This window comes from Marmota monax, unplaced genomic scaffold, assembly GCF_021218885.2.
Source record: "Marmota monax isolate L192 unplaced genomic scaffold, Marmota_monax_Labrador192_F-V1.1 WCK01_AAM20220418_F8-fsc00072, whole genome shotgun sequence".
Classification (NCBI taxonomy): Eukaryota; Metazoa; Chordata; class Mammalia; order Rodentia; family Sciuridae; genus Marmota; species Marmota monax.
In genome coordinates this window covers 7,562,501-7,580,044 of record NW_026692356.1, presented here as the reverse complement: position 1 = coordinate 7,580,044, position 17,544 = coordinate 7,562,501, and the positions used below count along the sequence as shown (strand labels likewise).

General features: G+C 34.2%; 1 protein-coding gene and 1 pseudogene across 1 annotated transcript in view; one reads left to right on the top strand and one right to left on the bottom strand.

The window, feature by feature from the left end:
• The window catches only part of Taf3 (TATA-box binding protein associated factor 3), a 167,575-nt gene that overhangs the window by 12,505 nt on the left and 137,526 nt on the right, over positions 1-17,544 (top strand). The window lies entirely within an intron of this gene.
• Positions 13,997-15,415, bottom strand: LOC124091329 (tripartite motif-containing protein 60-like; annotated as a pseudogene).

Below are 17,544 nucleotides of genomic sequence, written 5' to 3'. Positions count from 1 at the left end.
AAGTCAACTTAATAAATCATTTACAATCTGAATTTTTTTTTTTTATGGGTACAGCATGTTAGAAAGCTCCTAGTATTCTGATCAGTGGTGCAAAGGGTGATATGTACAGAGGTGAACAACTTTGACAATGACATGGTTCACCAAGTTCTTTATTTTCCTTTTATTTCCTTACGGGTCACAGGCAGGGCCAGATTTGCTCATAAAATATTATTAGTAGAGTACTGTCTTGGGACTACCTTCTTATCAATCATTCAAGTTGATTCATGTCAAAAAAAAAAGTGTGCTCAGCCCTCTAAGTGCTGTGGTGAGTATGCAGGAACAGAGGCCTGGAGAGGCAGCATGCTGTGGCAGAAAGACCTGGACCTCATAGAGTCGTTCACATGTGACTCAACTTGTTATTGAGTTTCTGGTTTTCCCAAGTAATTCTATTTTTCTGACTTTATCATCTATAATATTGTAGACGCTGGGGAGGATAAAGAGAGAGATTTTGTAAGACATTTATTTAAATACACAAAACACTTAATGGTGAATGTTAATGCTTTTCCCATTTTTCCATCCTTACTCTTAAGGAAATTAGCCTGTGAGTTGAAATATATTTTTCTCAAGGCACTTTACAATAAATATAAATGTAAAACAGTGTTGACATCACATACTTATGAGTCAGGGGACCACTAAACAACTGAGCAGGTATAGCTGTTCAAGGAGCTGTTTGATTATCAGCAATGTGAAGAGAATAGAGTAGGAGATGATTAGAAGAAGTTCTTGCCTACTGTATCCTATTATATGTTTAGAAATGAGACCTTTCACAAATATTTTATACATGTATTTGTTGCTTGCACTGTTAAGAGTTCTCATGGCTGGTACCCAATGTGAAGAACCAGCTTTCCATACATCTTTTCAGATTCACACCAGTACCTCTTTTTTGTTTATTTATTTATTTTTTGCTTCCTATTATATTGTGCTGAAGAATGTCTGAAAATAGCATACTATGTCAAAGCCATTGTTTGGTTCTCAAAGTATGGTCGGTAGGCCCTGGTCATTGAGGGTCTCTCTGGTGGTCTGTTGATTGCTTTAAAATACTTGCTTGAGAAAGAAATCACAGAAATAGAAATCATGTTTTACTTATTGCAGGAAACTTAACAACCTTGACTTAAACTTGGTAAAAATACAATATTGTTATTACCTTTAAGGCTTTTATTTAAAAAAATAAAAATAAAAGGATTTTTATAACAGTTTTTAGATCTACAGAAAGAGTGAGACAGTAGTACAGTTTCTTTATATTCTGTACTCAGAGTATAATATTATTAATACCTTACATGAGTGTGATGTATTTGTTATAATTAATGAACCAATATTGATATATTATTTTTAATAAAAGTCCATATATTATCCACCTATCCTTAGTTTTTACATAATGTCCTTTTTATGTTCTTGGATCCCGTTCAAAATATAGTTTTTCAGACTTTCTGGTTTTTGTTAACCTTGACCGTTTTGAAGATTACGGGTCACATATACTATAAGATGCCCCTCTATTAGAGTTTTTTTGGTGTTTTTCTCATGATTAATCTGGAAGTATGAGCCTCATGTCAAGGACATAATTAATATTCCCTGTCAATCAATGTGATTTGTCTCTGTTGAAGTTGACCTTGTTCACTTGGCTAAGGTAGTTTTCTCCTTGTTGAAGTGACTCTTTCCATACTGTACTCTTTGGAAGAAGTCACTATGTATTTATTGCCCACTCTTAAGGAATGGGATACTCTCCCACTTTGAATGTGAAATATTACATAAATTATTTGAAAATCTTTTGCATGGGTATTTGTCTCATTTCTGCCAGAAGTTTCTGTTTTTATTATGAAGCCCTTTAAAAAGTGAACATTTACAGATTTGAGAAAAATTAATGCATACTTGTTGAAAAAAAATATATTCCCCAAGTATATTAAGCTTAAAATGAATGGTTCTTTCTCTTTCCTCATGTTCTCATTTCCCAAGATTAATCCTTTTTAACGAGTGTGCATCCTTCTAGATCTTTTCATGTGAAACTTTCAAACTCCTTAGACTCAAAACTCTGTTCACTTCATTGCCTATTATTTTATTGAATTGCTGCTGTAATCCAACTTTGCTCCTCTCCTTTTCTTTCCAAGTATTTTGTTGTAGCAACAGACCATTCTTTTCTCAACAGTGCTCACTGAGATCACAAATTACTATCTAACTAATTGGCTGATATAATGAATATTTAATACCTTTTAAACTGTATCCCAGTTTAAGAAACAGAACTTTACCAGTTATCTCAGAAGTCCTTCCATGTGCTCAGCCCCATTCATAGCCCTCCTCCACCCCTCCAAAATAACCACTCTCTTGGCTTAATAGGAATTATTTCTTTCTCTGAGAGTTTTATCAGTCAAATGTGTATTCCCTAGACTCATTAAGTTATGTTCTTCACCTTCCCTCCATTTTTGTTTCATATTTTTTAAAATCTTTTTTAATTTCAAGTTTCTCCCCACCCCCAGCCCCCATTTCTTTCTTTGTCTTATGATTTATTTGTTGAAAAACCTGGGCCTTTTGACACACTAGAATTTTCCACAGTTGTTTTTTTATTGATTGCGTATTCAGTGCAGTTCAGTGTGTATGTCTCAAAATCGGCAGTGAAATCTGAGACTTGATCAGACTCTGGTTTGATACTTTTGGCATGATATTGGTAGTGTTGTGTTCATCCAGAAGTTAATAATGTGTGGTTTTCACTTTTTTTGATATTAGCAGTGTTGATGCTCAGTAATGTGATCCCTTCATTCATTGGGGGTTGTGAAATAGTGATATCTATCATTTTGTTTTTACTTTATTCTTCACTTGGAATACTTTCATAAGAAAATCCTTAACCAGTCCACTGTTTAGTAACTTAGTGGTCTAATTCTTATAGGAAAAGCAAGATAAGTACCTGTTTTCTTCATGTTATATACCTAGTTTTCAACGAACTGGTCCCTTGTCGTCCTTAGAGAGTGACTAGTTTTTTAAACAATATCATTATGAAATCTTTATGATCCTCTAGCCTTAGCCTCCTGCATAGCTGGGTGTATAGATGTATGCCACCACACCCAGATCTTTTTATTTTCTAATTTTAATTATTAGTTTTGTGGTGCTGGGGATTGAACACAGGGCCTGCTAAGTTTGCATTCCACCATTAAGCTATACCCCTGGCCTAATTTTTATTTTTAAAATTGTAACTTGACAAATTATAGTTGTATATATTTATGAATTATAAAGTGATGTTATGGTTTATGAATACAGTGTGGAACAATTGAATCAAGTTAAGAAGGTATCCATCACCACACAAACCATTTTTGTGGTGAGAATATTTGAAATTTATTAGTATATGTATAGTAATAATATATGTAATATATATAACAATATAATATGATAATGTGTAAACATTCTCAGTGCTTTTGAAATGTATAAACATTATTATTTACTGTATTAACATTGTGCACTATATCTCAAAGAAGAAAAGAAAACACTCCCCCTAATTAAGGCTTTATGCCCTTTAAGCCTCTCCTTGTTCCCTCTTTCCTTTCCAACCAGCTTTTGGTGACATTCTACACTGTGTTTCTTTGAGTTTGTTTTAGATTTTACTTAGAATAGTGTTTCCAATTCTATTCATGTTGTTGCAGGTGACAAGATTTCTTTTTTTTATTTTTTTAAAAATTTTTTTTTAAGAGAGAGAGAGAATTCTTCAATATTTATTTTTCAGTTTTCGGCGGACACAACATCTTTGTTTGTATGTGGTGCTGAGGATCGAACCGGGCCGCACGCTTGCCAGGCGAGCACGCTACCGCTTGAGCCACACCCCCCAGCCCTATTTTTAATTTTTTGAGAAAACACCATAACAGTTTTCTATAATGGCTATGCTAATTTACATTTCTATCAACAGTGTAAAAGCTGCTTTTTCTCTACATCCTTGCTTTTGTTTTTGTTTTTGTTTGGTATCATGGATGGTTGAACCCAGGGATGCTTAACCACTGAGCCACTCCAGCCCTTGTTTGTTTTTAAGACAGGGTCTCACTAAATTGCTCAAGGTCTTGCTAAGTTGCTTAGGCTAGCTTTGAACTTGGGATCTTTCTACCTCAGCCTCCCAAGCTGCTTGGAATATAGGCATACATCACTCTGCCTGACCTACTTATCTTTTTTATTTTAATAACAGCCCTTCTAACAGGTGTGAGGTGATAGCTTACCCTAGTCATTAGTGATGCTGAGATTTTCTCCATATAGCTGTTGGCCATTTGTTTGTCTTCCTTTGAGAAATATACATTTAGGTCATATAGATATTTCCAATTCAAATTTGGGACTACAGGATTTTTACTTTTCAAATTATATAAGTAATACTTTTGTCTATACCAAGAATTCTGGTTCTCAGGGATAAAGAAGATCGTGACATTAGAATATTCTGTAATTGCTCATTTGCTTTATCCCATATTACATGTACAATATTGAAACTATCACTTATGATTACTAAAACAAGTGGATTTTTCTGTTTTGCTTATGCTCTCCTATTACCCCAATTTTCCAAAATTCTGTAAATACATTGTTAGATATAGCTGCTTCTTGAGTTCTATCACCTTATTTCTGAGTTTTTTTCTAATTGTGATTTGTATACTCTTATGTCTTTTAGATCATTTGAAAGTAGAATATATTACTACATTAGCACATTTTCTATTGCTGTAATAAAATGCCTGAGGCTAAGTACTTTATAAAGGAAGAGGTTTATTTAGTTCATGGTTTTGAAGGCTGCAAGTCCAAGATTCAGTTCCATTGATTTGTCCTCTGATGAGGGCCTTGTGGTAGATGACATCATAGTGAGAGTGCCTATGAAAGAGAGAGAACACATGGCCAGACAGGAATCCAGAGAGTGGGGATGGGTCCACTTTATTTATTTTATAACAACCATCCAGTGTCCCATAAGAAGTACATTAATTTCTTCCCAGAGCAGTGCCTCAAATGACCTCCCGCTAGTCCCTGTGGCCTAACATAACAACACTGGGGACCAAGTTTTCAATACATGAGCCCTTGGGGGACAAACCACATCTAAACTATGGCACAGTATTACAGTGTTCATTTGTTTTTAGAGAATGAGTTTCTATTTTTTAGTTTCATTGTCTGCAGGGATGTTATTTTGGTATTTAATCTCCTTTTCCTTATGGAAATTGCTGTGTGGAAAAAAAAAAAAATTGCTGTGTGACTTTAGAGCTCCTTGATTTGCAGTGGGGCCATGTCCCGATAACCTCCTTGTAAGTTGAAAATGCATTTAGCACAGCTCATGTGCCAACTATCCTAGCTTAGCACACACTACACTGTAAAGCATTGGTTATGTTCTCCTTGTGATCTAGTGGCAGACCAAAAGCTGTGCCTTGCTGTCCCTGTGCAGCACTCGAGGGAGTATTATACCATTTATCAAAATGGAACAGTTAAAATTTGAAGTACAATTTCTACTGAATTTGTATCACTTTCTCACCATAATAAGTCAAAAAATTATAAGTTGAACCATCATTGAGCTGAGGACTCTGATTTTTCTTGAAGTTTGGAATGAAGTTCAAGTTAGTCTTTCTAATTTTGCAGTGCTCCCTCTTCTGTTGTTTTTTGTGTAATGTTCAAAAGTGTGGTAGCTCACTTGGTGACATTTTTAATCTCTTGTTTTCCTCTACTACTTTTACATGGATATTTTCCCTTTATCTCATTTCAGCTTTCCTAATGTCTACAAGCCTCTTCAGAAAAGATCAGACTATTGTTTATATATTATTTTAAATTATAATTTGGGCTATTGAAGGGAAAGTAGAGTAGGCAGCCAAACTATAAATATCAGAAGTTTCTAATATAGTATGCTATAAAGAGTGGTGAAATCAATTTTTTTTGTTTGTTTTTTAAGTATGGGGGTGGAGATGATTCCCTTAGTAAATTCTAGTGGCAGTTACAAGGATGGACTTCAGGGAGGAGATGCCACTGAAAGACTTGATTTGTTACAGCTCATAGAAAGGAGTGTATGGAGGAAGCATTTAATGGACAGGATTTGGTGATGGAGGAGTTGTAGAGGTGATACCAAGAGGAGCCAAGGTTCAAGCTGGAGAGACTGTGTGGGTAACCAGAATCTAAACATCCAGATCTTAAGCAGATTGGTCAGATCTGGAGTCAGAATTTACAGTGGAACTCATATCCCTCAGGGAGTGCTGTAGCAACATTTTATTTATTTTTTAAAAATAGGAATCAGGGCTGGGGTTGAAGCTCTTGAGCACTTGCCTAGCATGTGTGAGGCACTGGGTTCAATCCTCAGCACCACATAAAAATAAGTAAATAAATAAAAATAGGAATCAGGTAGAATTCAAGACTACCTAATGAGACTAGAACCTGAGACCCAGAGTGCACTTGGTTGCTTGTGAAGGGCAACAGGTGCACTTGATTTACAGCAAGTGGGCGATGGTCTGGGTAGTGAATAAGCGCCTCCTTGTACCAGGCACCGTGCCTCAGGCTGGAGACAGAGACTCACTAGCTCATCTTTGGACTTTTTGAACATAAATTGCTAAAAACCTAAAATAAGTTTTGTTACAAAAGATTAAACAATCCTTAGTTTTTTGGATTAGGGCTTTAAGTTAAATCACTAACATCTGTACAGTGATGCATAACATCCACCATTGTCATATGTTTGACTACTAAAGATGTATAACTTTACATTTCATTGATGTGTGACAGTTTAAAGTCTTTTAAAAAATTTAGTTGTAGATGGACACAATAATTTTATTTTATCTATTTTTTTTATGTGGTGCTGAGGATCGAAGCCAGTGCCTCAGGCATGTGAGGCAAGCTCCCTACCACTGAGCCACAACCCCAGCCCTAAAGTCATTTTTTAACTCTACCCCAAATATCGTATGTCTGTTATTTCCTGTATCAAGTGCCATTTTCCTCATTTGTAAAATGGGAATTATTACCTCCCTGGAATTGTTGTTATAATTGAATGAGATATAAATGTAGCCTATTATTATAGGTCTTAGATATGATCTTCTGAGGAAAGCCTTACATTTACAATTTGTTCCTGAAAGTTTCAGTACTAAGTTTAATGGTTGACATACCATGTGTTTTGGAAAAACACAATACAATAAATATCTCAGACCTGTACTATTGTCTACCCTGGTTCATTCTAGGCTGGGCATCCTGTGTGCTGTGTGAAGTGCTGTGGCACATAGTAGGACTTGGCTGTTCCTGTTGATGGGATTTTCCCACATTCTGTTTAAGGGGGTTTTCCTCTGTTTCCCACAGAAACTATTTCCCACAATACAATTCAGTCTTGGAAAAGGGATTAGCTGCGAAAAAAATAAAATGAAGATATATGTGGATCTTTACGAATTATCCTTTCAGTTCTATATTTGCCTTCATTGTTTCTTGATGCTGTACTTGAATTTTATTGGTATGCTTTAGTAAGATTTTTTTTGAAGTCTTATACATATTTAATATTTTAAATTTTAAATAATACTTAAATGTAGTTATTTATTTGCATCTCATTTTACCACAGGAAAAAAGTAAAGCTTCTCTCTTCCCCTGTCCTGCTACCTTTCTCACCTCCCCTTTCCCTCTACCATCTCTTTTTTACTGTGAATACTGTGATAAAGTTATGTTTCAGTGTTAATTAATTGCTGATATTTTGTGCTTATTACAGTGCCATGTGCACAATTAACATACATGAATTGATCATTTTTCTTATATAATGTCAGATTTAGTTTCAATTTATAATTTATTTCTGTTAAGTGTTATGTACTCAGAATGTAACATTTAAATGCACTCTTCTGTTGTTAGTAATATTTTATTATCATCTACTTTACTCTTGGTGGAAACTTAAAATTCTGTAGTATGAATAAGAAAATCAATTTCTTTTTTATATGAAAAGGGATTATAATTCAGTAGGTGGCACTCTTTCCTTTGTTAAGTGTTAGTGAATATCCAATTAAATGCCAAAGAATGTTTTCAATTTTTTGAGAAAAAACATACAACTTAAAAATGAATCATGGCTAGTTTTAGAAAGGGTAATGACAATTTTGTCTATAATTCGCTTTTTTGGAACTTCCTTAGGATGATTACATATGAACATGCTTAATATTTATTTGCCTTAAGGAGACTTTTATATGTAGAACAGAATTCCTTTCAGCAAAGGCCTTATATCATCCTTTCTGAAATTCTAGATGTTCTTTTCAAAATTTGAAATTATTATCCAGTATTATCTACTTTGCTTTCATGTTTTGATTTTCAACATCAGAAGATACTTTAGAAATTAACACAGTTCCCTCATTCTAACACAGCAGCTTTTCTTAATTTTAGTGTATCCTATCGCTTTTTCTGGTATGAATAGAATATTTGGCTAGTCAAACTAATTAATCCAATTTGTAGTTTTGTTCTTTGTATTCACATTATGTTCTTTATCAAAAACCATATTTGTTAATGGTGTTTCCCAGTTCCTGTGTATTTTTATTTCCTATTTTTTTAAAAAAAGAATATACCATAATTTACTAAGCTCTTCTCTTATTGTTAGCATTTTTTATTATTTTAAAGTAGTATAGCATCATCAAATATCCTTGTGCCTGTTTTTCTTTTATATTATTTCCTTATGATAAATTCCCAGGAGTTTTTAGGTCAGAGTATAAACACATTTATGTTTTTTGACACATATTACACATTGCTTTCCAAAAGAATTGTATCAGTTTACAATGCCATAATGAATGTGTGATTATACTGGTATCCTAGAAATCCCGCTGGAATTAATTTCAAAGTATAATTTTTTTACTAGCTTAGATTAAACATTTGGAGGGTTGTTTTTATTTTAAAGTTTGTACTTGAAATGTGGGAACTACAAAAATATTCCCAGTGGAATATAACCTCTGATACTATTTTGATGTAGTCCTCTAAGTCTTTGTGTTTGTATATGTGTATGTGCATGTGTGTGCTCAGTGCCTATTGTAGCATAGAATAATTACAGTATATAATTTTATGTACTGTTTCATTTGATTAACTCACTATATTCTAGCCATTAACTCATTTCTTTTTGCTAGACAGAATTAAGTTTAGGGGTAAACAGGAAATGTATCAAATGAACAGAAATGATTTGGTTTAGGTATTTCTCTTAGTTATGGTAGGGTATGCAGAAGCAAGAATACATTCGTGAGATTGGCATTATGAAGTTATCCAAATTTGTTAGATATCTTTATCAGAATGCTAAGTGGATATCTATGAATGTATACTTATAGGAGTAAGCTGTTAATTTTTTTTTTTTTTTTTTTTTGAGACGGGTTCTATGTTGTTCAGGCTGGTCTTGAACTTGGGGCTCAAACAGTTGTTCTACCTCAACTTCCCTAGTAGCTGGGATTACAGGTGTGCACCACTGCACCTGGCTAGCCATTTTGATTTAAAAACTGAGAGATCTCATCTGAGGTGAAGAATTTATTCCATGTTGCTATATAATTTTTATAATCATCATTTCAAATGACTTTATGGTAGGCTATCCCTAAGTATTAAATATTTAGATCTCCTCTAATTTTTAATTTATTCAAGTACCAATACAGTAAGTATTTTTATTCACATATCATTCACAATATTGTGAATTCTTATGATTTATTGAAAAAGTTTGAATACTGCGTTTAAAAGTATGATGTTTTAAAAAGTAATTTTTGGTAAATTCTTTTTTTAAAGTACTTTATTATGTTACCATTAGTAATATAGAATACCTATTTTATTCCATCTTTGCTCTTGAAATAATGTATCTAATTTAATAGATGTTCTATTCCCATTTTTTACTTTTAGTTCTTTTGGCACTAACATTTAACATAATTTGAGAAAAAGTGTTTTTAACCCTTGATACACTGTTAGGATCCATTGACTCTAATTTTTTTTTTTTTTTTGACTATTTGAAATATTAGCATTTCATCATTTTTATTCTTCCTTGGAAGCTATCAAAAGAGATAAGTTTACTATTTAAAATACTGAAAAAGGGCTGGGGATATGGCTCAAGCAGTAGTGCGCTCACCTGGAATGTGTGCGGCCCGGGTTTGATCCTCAGCACCACATACAAAGATGTTGTATCCGCCAAAAACTAAAAAATAAATATTAAAAAAAATTCTCTCTTTCTCTCTCTCTCTCTCTCTCTCTAAAAAAGAATACTGAATAAAACTCATTTTGTCTCTTCATTACCATATGTCCACTAGGCCTATGATATTAGGTATTAGCCTAATATATAATTGGATTTGAGAAAACGTATTTTCCTGCATCTTAAAATATTTGGCTATTTTACCATCATAGAATTGTTTTATTGTTCAATGATTAGTCCCAGTTATGCTTAAAAAACTAAAATGGTAAGAAATTGAAAAAATGGTTAAATTGTCCAGAGAAAGATGATTCAATAGTGATATAAATTATTATCCTTCATTTTTATTATTTTGGGGCTCAGAATATTTTAAAAAGGATCAGAATATCATCTTTTTAGTCTGCTTTTAGTTTTCACTTGAATACAATTGAAAGTTTTAGAATTTTAAATTTTAGTTTTATGTTAAATGTTAGTTCTTTTGGCACTATTGGAAAAGAGAAAAATTGACATGCTCAGTGTTGTTTAAAAAGTCAAATAAATGCAAAGATTCTAACATTTAATGATAAGATGACAGAGAAGAAATTGATCATATAAGTGAAATTCTACACTGTGGATCTTCAGATGATTTTTTTTAAATTTTAATTTAAGAATTGATATATTCTAAAAGCAAAGAAGAAGTATCAGTCTCATGTAGTCAGTCATTTACTAGGAAAGTCTTCATCATGTAGTAATAAGTTTGTGATAAGAACCTAAATCATTTCTCTTTTGGAAGGATATATGATAGTATTTTAAAATACTAAGATTTACATGATATAAAGGATTTGGTATATTTAAATTCGTATTTAAATTTCTAATAAAATTGTCTTCACTTTTTTGTACATATTTCTATAAATTACACATAAAATGACTTTAAAATATAAAGATTTCATTGTTATTTGTTAAATGGTAATGGCAATTCTTCCTGATATACTGAGTGTTAAGGTAAAAAAAAATATTTGTCAGATCTAATGGCATTATTACATTTTAACACCTTCGTTGAGTGTACAGCCCTAATTGTGGCTGACAGATACAATTGGGAATAGTTAGAAGAAAATAGTAGTTGTGGACCAATCAGCAGTGGAATGAAAAACTCAGGAAGTCCCAGTGCCATGGTAAAGGAGAAAAACTCATTTTTCATTTCCTTTCATGTACACTGTGTTCAGATTAACTTTAAAGGAGAGTGAGAGGTAGGTCAGAAGATTTTGTCTACAATTGAGTATTACCTGTGTGTGGAGCCCATCTCAGCAGGCATCCAGTCATCAGCTAACAGCCCTTTCCAGTTCCCTTGACAGCTGCCAGATATCCTATTGCAAATTAAATATGAAACAGGGATAGACTTAGTTTTGCATTTAAAGGATTTCTTAAGGTTCAACTTCAAATGAAATAATTAGTGCATTAGTTTTTATTAAAGCTGACTTTGTTGGGAAGGAGAGGATAGCTAGAACTGTTTATGTACTATTAAGAAAAGTGCTTTGGAAAAATGAAGTGAGTGGCATAAAATTGTTCCTTTACGTATCTATAACTCTATTTGTAAATACTGCAGGTTTGTCAAGCCTTGAAGAGTGGTATTTAACCTGTTGTAGCAGTGCAGCCTGTTAGTAAACATTTGTTTAGAGTTTGACAAACGTTGCATGTTTTTACAGATGTTTTATGGCGAGATTGTTTTGATATTTTCCTTTTTCAACTTTGTCTTTCTAAGTTTTGGTAACAAAAGGAAATAAAATCTGGTGAATTTAGATCATACTTTGAGGGATCAGAGGCAAAATTCTGTATTTGATGAAACTTTTAGTTAAAAACTTTTAGTTAAAAAGCCCCTTAGTACCTACAACAGCCTAGGAACCACATCCTGATCTAAGGGCTTTGCACATATTAGCTGATTTAATCTTCATAATAACCACAGAAAGTAACTGCTGTTATCATCTTTATTTTATAGATTAGCAAAATAAGATGAGGGGGGATTGATTCATTGATTAATTGATTGAGATGGAGTCTCACTGCATACCCCAGGCTGGTCTCAAATACTCGGCTGAGACTCTAGGCACAGACCACCTTGCTCAGCTGGATGATAACTTTTAAGGTTAAATTTTAGTAATTCAGGGAAAGTGAAATCCCGTTAACAAGGCAATATCCTGAAGATTTAATGATCCAGAAAGGAAAGTTGGGCTACATTATGCCACTTGTTTAATCCTATAGATAGGCCTTGGATGTTTTAAAAGATTAGGGTTATTTCATAGAATGTCTGTAGACCATGTTTTAAAAAAACATATACACATAACTATGTTTTAAATGTATACAACAGTTGTGGTTCATAAAATACAGTTTCATTCAGTATTGCTTAGTTCATTACTTTTTGCTGTTGCTATGTATTTTGCAAATTAGCATATACCAAAATTTAACAATTATTGGGGGTTTATGTAAATTTCTTGTATAAAAATGGAGGAGAGCATGTTATTTATTAAAAATGGTCAAAATCCATTGAGTGGCAAACTATAGACTTTTTTTTCAAATGTGGATCTCCAATTTCTGATATATTCTGTCTCTCTTCGGGCCATAGTAAATTGCTCAGCCAACATCTGTGAAAGTTAGTGGTAGTTTCTATTTTCACTGATGTACCTATAGATTAAATCTTTACTACATTTTAATTAAGAAATAAATTGGACAGTTACTACTCTTTTTCATTGATCTCTTATAATTGAGAAAGTGTTGCATTCAGTTTATTCTGGGATTGATGGGATAATTCATGCTATCAATTTGGGGAAATCTTACGTAGTAGGAAAAATCCATACCATATATAAAGTTAAACACTAATACTATGTAAAATATCAGCCTTGCAATACATATTCTAGTATTGAAAACAAATTTATCTCTAGGGTTTTAGATTTGTTTTCTAATTTCCCCAGACTTCTAAGTTAGTTTTAATGTCCTATGTTGTTATGGTAGTTTGCACATTTTTTTTTTATGATATTCTATGATTAGGGTATGTTTTGAATACGTCCCATAAAGGTTCATGTGTTGGAAGTTGGTTCCACTGTGGTGATGTGGGAGTTGGTGAGACTTTTGGAGATGAGGCCTAGTGGGAGGTCCTTAGGTCATTGGGGTCACTGCCCTCAAAAGGGATCAAGGTACCTCTCATGGGACTCCTGAGCTCTTGTGAGAGTGAGTTGTTATGAGTGAGCCTGGCCACTGAATCTCTCTCTGGCTTCCTGTTTCAAGATGTAATCTCTTCCTCCCACACATGCTCCCACCCTTGTGATACCAGATGCCATTAAGGATCTCACTAGAGGCTGAACCAATGCCCCTACCTCCACTCTCCACCAAATCTTGGACTTTGAACCTCTAGTATTGTGAGCTAAATAAACTGCTTTTCTTTATACAGTTAGCCTCTGTCAGATATTTCATTATAATAGCAAAATAAATGGTATCTATTACTTGTTTGTTCAGTTAACTTAGCACAGATTTATTGTTTTCTGTTTGTATGAACCAAGCACTGGTGTGAACACAGAACATATATGTGTGAACAAGATAGACAAAAATCTCTGCTATGTTTACACTTTAGGGGGTGGAACAGACAGGAAATAATAAACAACAAATAAATTGCATGGTGTTTTTTTTAAAACAAAATATTTTATTGTACATATTAATTCTCAAATATTTAAAACTAGAATTCAAGGAACTTGACAACTGCTATTCAGAACATCTATGAAATTGTATTACTATCTTGTTTTTTATAGTTGCTGAAAATAAGGAAGAAAAAATCTATTCTGGTTTTCAGTAGTAAAGCTCAAAAAGATTCTAGAAATGGGATTAAATTTACTATTAGCCCTAAAAACTAAAAATAATAATTTACCAGGTTCTTTATCTTTCATCATCCACTGGTAAGATTTTAAGAGGTTCAGAATCTGTTCCAACATAGAAGTAAGGCCACTTGGTTTTGGTAGAAGAATCATTGAAACTCTACAGGAGAGACCTGTCATCCACATTATAAAAGGAAATCTTACCCAATTCAATCCTCCGTCCCCCCCCCCCCAAAAAAAAATGCCAATCTTACTGAATTTTGGTACTTGGCAGAAGCGGGGTTTTTTTAGGACCAAACACAACATAACCACTCTCAAAATATTGCCCCAATGCCCAGAAGCCATTTAGGACTGATGGCCGATTCCTCCATTTCCTAGGAAGACAGTTTTGACACATACCCAATGTCCACTGAGGTTTGTTCCCTACGTCTACCTCTTAGTAATGTGTACCAGAATTAAACGTCTTAGAACCCAGGACAGCAGGATAGAGATAAAATCTTCTTGGGTTATAACAAACACTTTGTTTTGTTCTTCCATATTTTACCCTTTTTCTATCCTCAGAGACAATAAGCTGTGTCAAGATCTAAACTTACATCTATTGGAAATTGCTGTATGATTCTCTCCAAGCCAGAATACTGTGGAGGAAGATGAAAACCATATTTCTTTAACCCACATGAAGAAAGTTCAGGGAATTTTAGGTTTCGATACCTTTGGTGTATACTCTTAACATGCTTCAGTAATGCCAGGTCTGACTGCACACACTTGCTCTCTATTTCCTTCATTAAGTGTTTTTTAATGTGGAAACATGACCTGAAAAAGTTACAAGGTTTTCATTTAGTTTTGATGAAATGTTCATCTCTTCTTCTTGTATCTGCTTAAGCAGAGCCTCTTGCTCATTCTGTAAAAACAATCTAATTTGCTCAAATTCAGAATTTATTTCTTCTTTTCTATATTCTACCCTTTTTCTCAGCTCAAGGGATTTCCTGCCTTTCAGAATTAGCACTTTTTCAACTTGTTTCACATTATTCTTCAATGGCTGAATGCTAGATTCTAGAATTCTCCTGTGGTAGGTGGCAGCTTTCTTAATGGGACAAATGTAGTGCCTGTGATGTTCAGCAGAGAAACTGCACTGGGTACATAAAATCTATAGATCCTTCATGCAGAAAAGGGTCAGAAATTGATTATGTTTCTCACATATAGCATTTTCTTGTCTCTTCCTCTTGCTTTTTCTGATCTGGAATAGTTTAGCAATTTCAGTCCAATTACAGAGCTGGGGCTTCCTCCTGAACTTGCTTTGTGGAAACCAAAATTGGCAGACAGGACAGGGAAAGGAATCCTTTAGATCCTTCCAGGACAGATTGAGGCAGTCAAAACAGAAGTTATGCCCACAGTTAATAGTCACTGGGTCTTTCAAGTAATCCAGACAGATGGGACAACTGCACTCCCCTTGGAGGTCTGCCAGGGTGGTCACAAATTCCATTGAGCTGAGAGTAAAGGTGGTGCACAAGGTAACACTCCCTTCATAAACCTGCCTCCCTAGAGCTCAGGTCTAAATATGAAGTATGAAAGTAGATAGCTCTCCAAGTCCATGCACACAGACTAGATGTAGGTTTCACTGGCCTGGCTTGTTGGTGGATGTTACTTAAAGTCTTGTTTAAACCTCTGCACCTTAGCTCAGGGGATAAGAAGAATTCATAGCTTATAGCTCTATCACAGATTAGCCCATTTGCACTTAAGTTTTATGACTTTCTTTAAGAAAGCAGCCACCGACCTAATGGATTAATCATTCCTTTACAGTGTAGAGATTTAAGAATGCCACCATAACAAATGATGGGGAAAACTGATGACCTTAAAGGGATACAGTGTAGGGCTGGAGATGTAGCTCAGTGATGCAGCATTGGATTGGCATCTGTGAGGCCAAGGATTCGATTCATAAAAATGTACAACCTTCAGATCCTATGTCAAAATGTTTCACATATATTCTGTTCACTCCCTTTGGTAAAACTTTCCTTAACTGGATCAGGTAGAACAATAGCTCTTCACCAACACTGTGCAGCACTCCAAGAGCACCCGCCCACTCTCACCTAGTGTTTTTGAAAGGGCATAAGTGCTATGAAAAAAATGTAGAGCCTTATATGGGGAAATGAAAATGCTGGATGTGGGGAAGAAAGACAATTAAAAATATGATGGTCAGAGAAATATTGTGAAAAGGACATTTGAGCAGACTTAAAGGAGATAAGAGTAGGATGCCTGGGGAAAGCACTTAAAGCAGGTAGATGGCCAGTGCAAGGCCCATAGGAGAGCACGTGGCGGGGGAGTTTGCGGGACTGCTTGGGGTCAGTGTGACTGGAGCAGGATGGTGGTGAAGGCAGTGTTAGAGGAGGGGTCAGGAGATATATCAGAGATCCTTACTGGAGGCCTGCAGTAGGAATTTGACTTTTACTGTCAGTAAGATGGATAGAAGCATTTTAATATTTCAGAGCATTTTCTATTATAGAAAAAGTTCAACACACAAAAGTAAATGAATTAGAATAATTAATGTTCATGTCTGTCACCCAGCTTCAAGAATACCTGCTCATGGTCAGTTTTATTTCATCTAGACTCCCATTTACTGCTGCTTCTTTCCTACTATCTTGAAGGAACTCTCCAATATCATATTATTTCATCATAAATGTATATGTCTCTGAAAGATCATAAACTATTTTTGTCACTATTACAATAGTGTTATCCTACCTTTAATTAATAATCCATGAATATCATGAGATAATAAGACCTTTTTCAAATTTTTGCTTTTCTCAGAAATATCATAAATGTTTATCGGCTTATTTTTTACTGTTTGTTTGAATTAGGATCCAAATAGTAGTATCCACACAATGGGAGTGGTTGATTTTTCTCTTTCCCTCTCATTCAGCAATTTTTACAATAATGAGTTGGCTTTGTAGCTTTGTCTAATAGTGACCAATTACTTGTGTATTTTTTAAAGTATTGTTATGAGCCATTGGTTTAAACAAATTTGATGACTGCTGGTCCAGTGACACCTATCCATTGATGTTTGGATTGTCCCATCTTTAACATCCAGTGGCTTGCTGGAGCTAGCTCCACTTGTGAGAGCTGACTGCTAAATATTGTTAAATATGCAAGAAGTTTGTGCACTGGTAGTGAAACATAGCCCATATTAAAAAATTAAATCATATGAACTTATAATCAAATAAATTATATTAAAATCAAATGGCTTGATTTATTGTTTTGTTGATTTTCTAGATTTAAGAAAGTAATGTTGAAAATGTGTGTTAAACTTCTTTAGTTACTTCATTGTAAGTAGTATCAAAAATGATAGCATATTCTTCCAGTAATTTAAAACTGTTACACATTTAAACAAAGAAACAGTTTACATAATTGACAAGCAAAATTCTGACATACATCTTCCTTGTTTTGCTGTGGAGTAAACCAGAGGTCAGCAGACTGTGCCTGGCCAGCAGCCTGATTCTGTTAATAAAATTTCATTGGAACCTCACTGTGTACATTTATTTACATGGTGTCTACAGCTGCTTTGATGCTGCATTGGCAGAGATGAGTAGATGTGACATAGACTATATATTTCACAAGCCT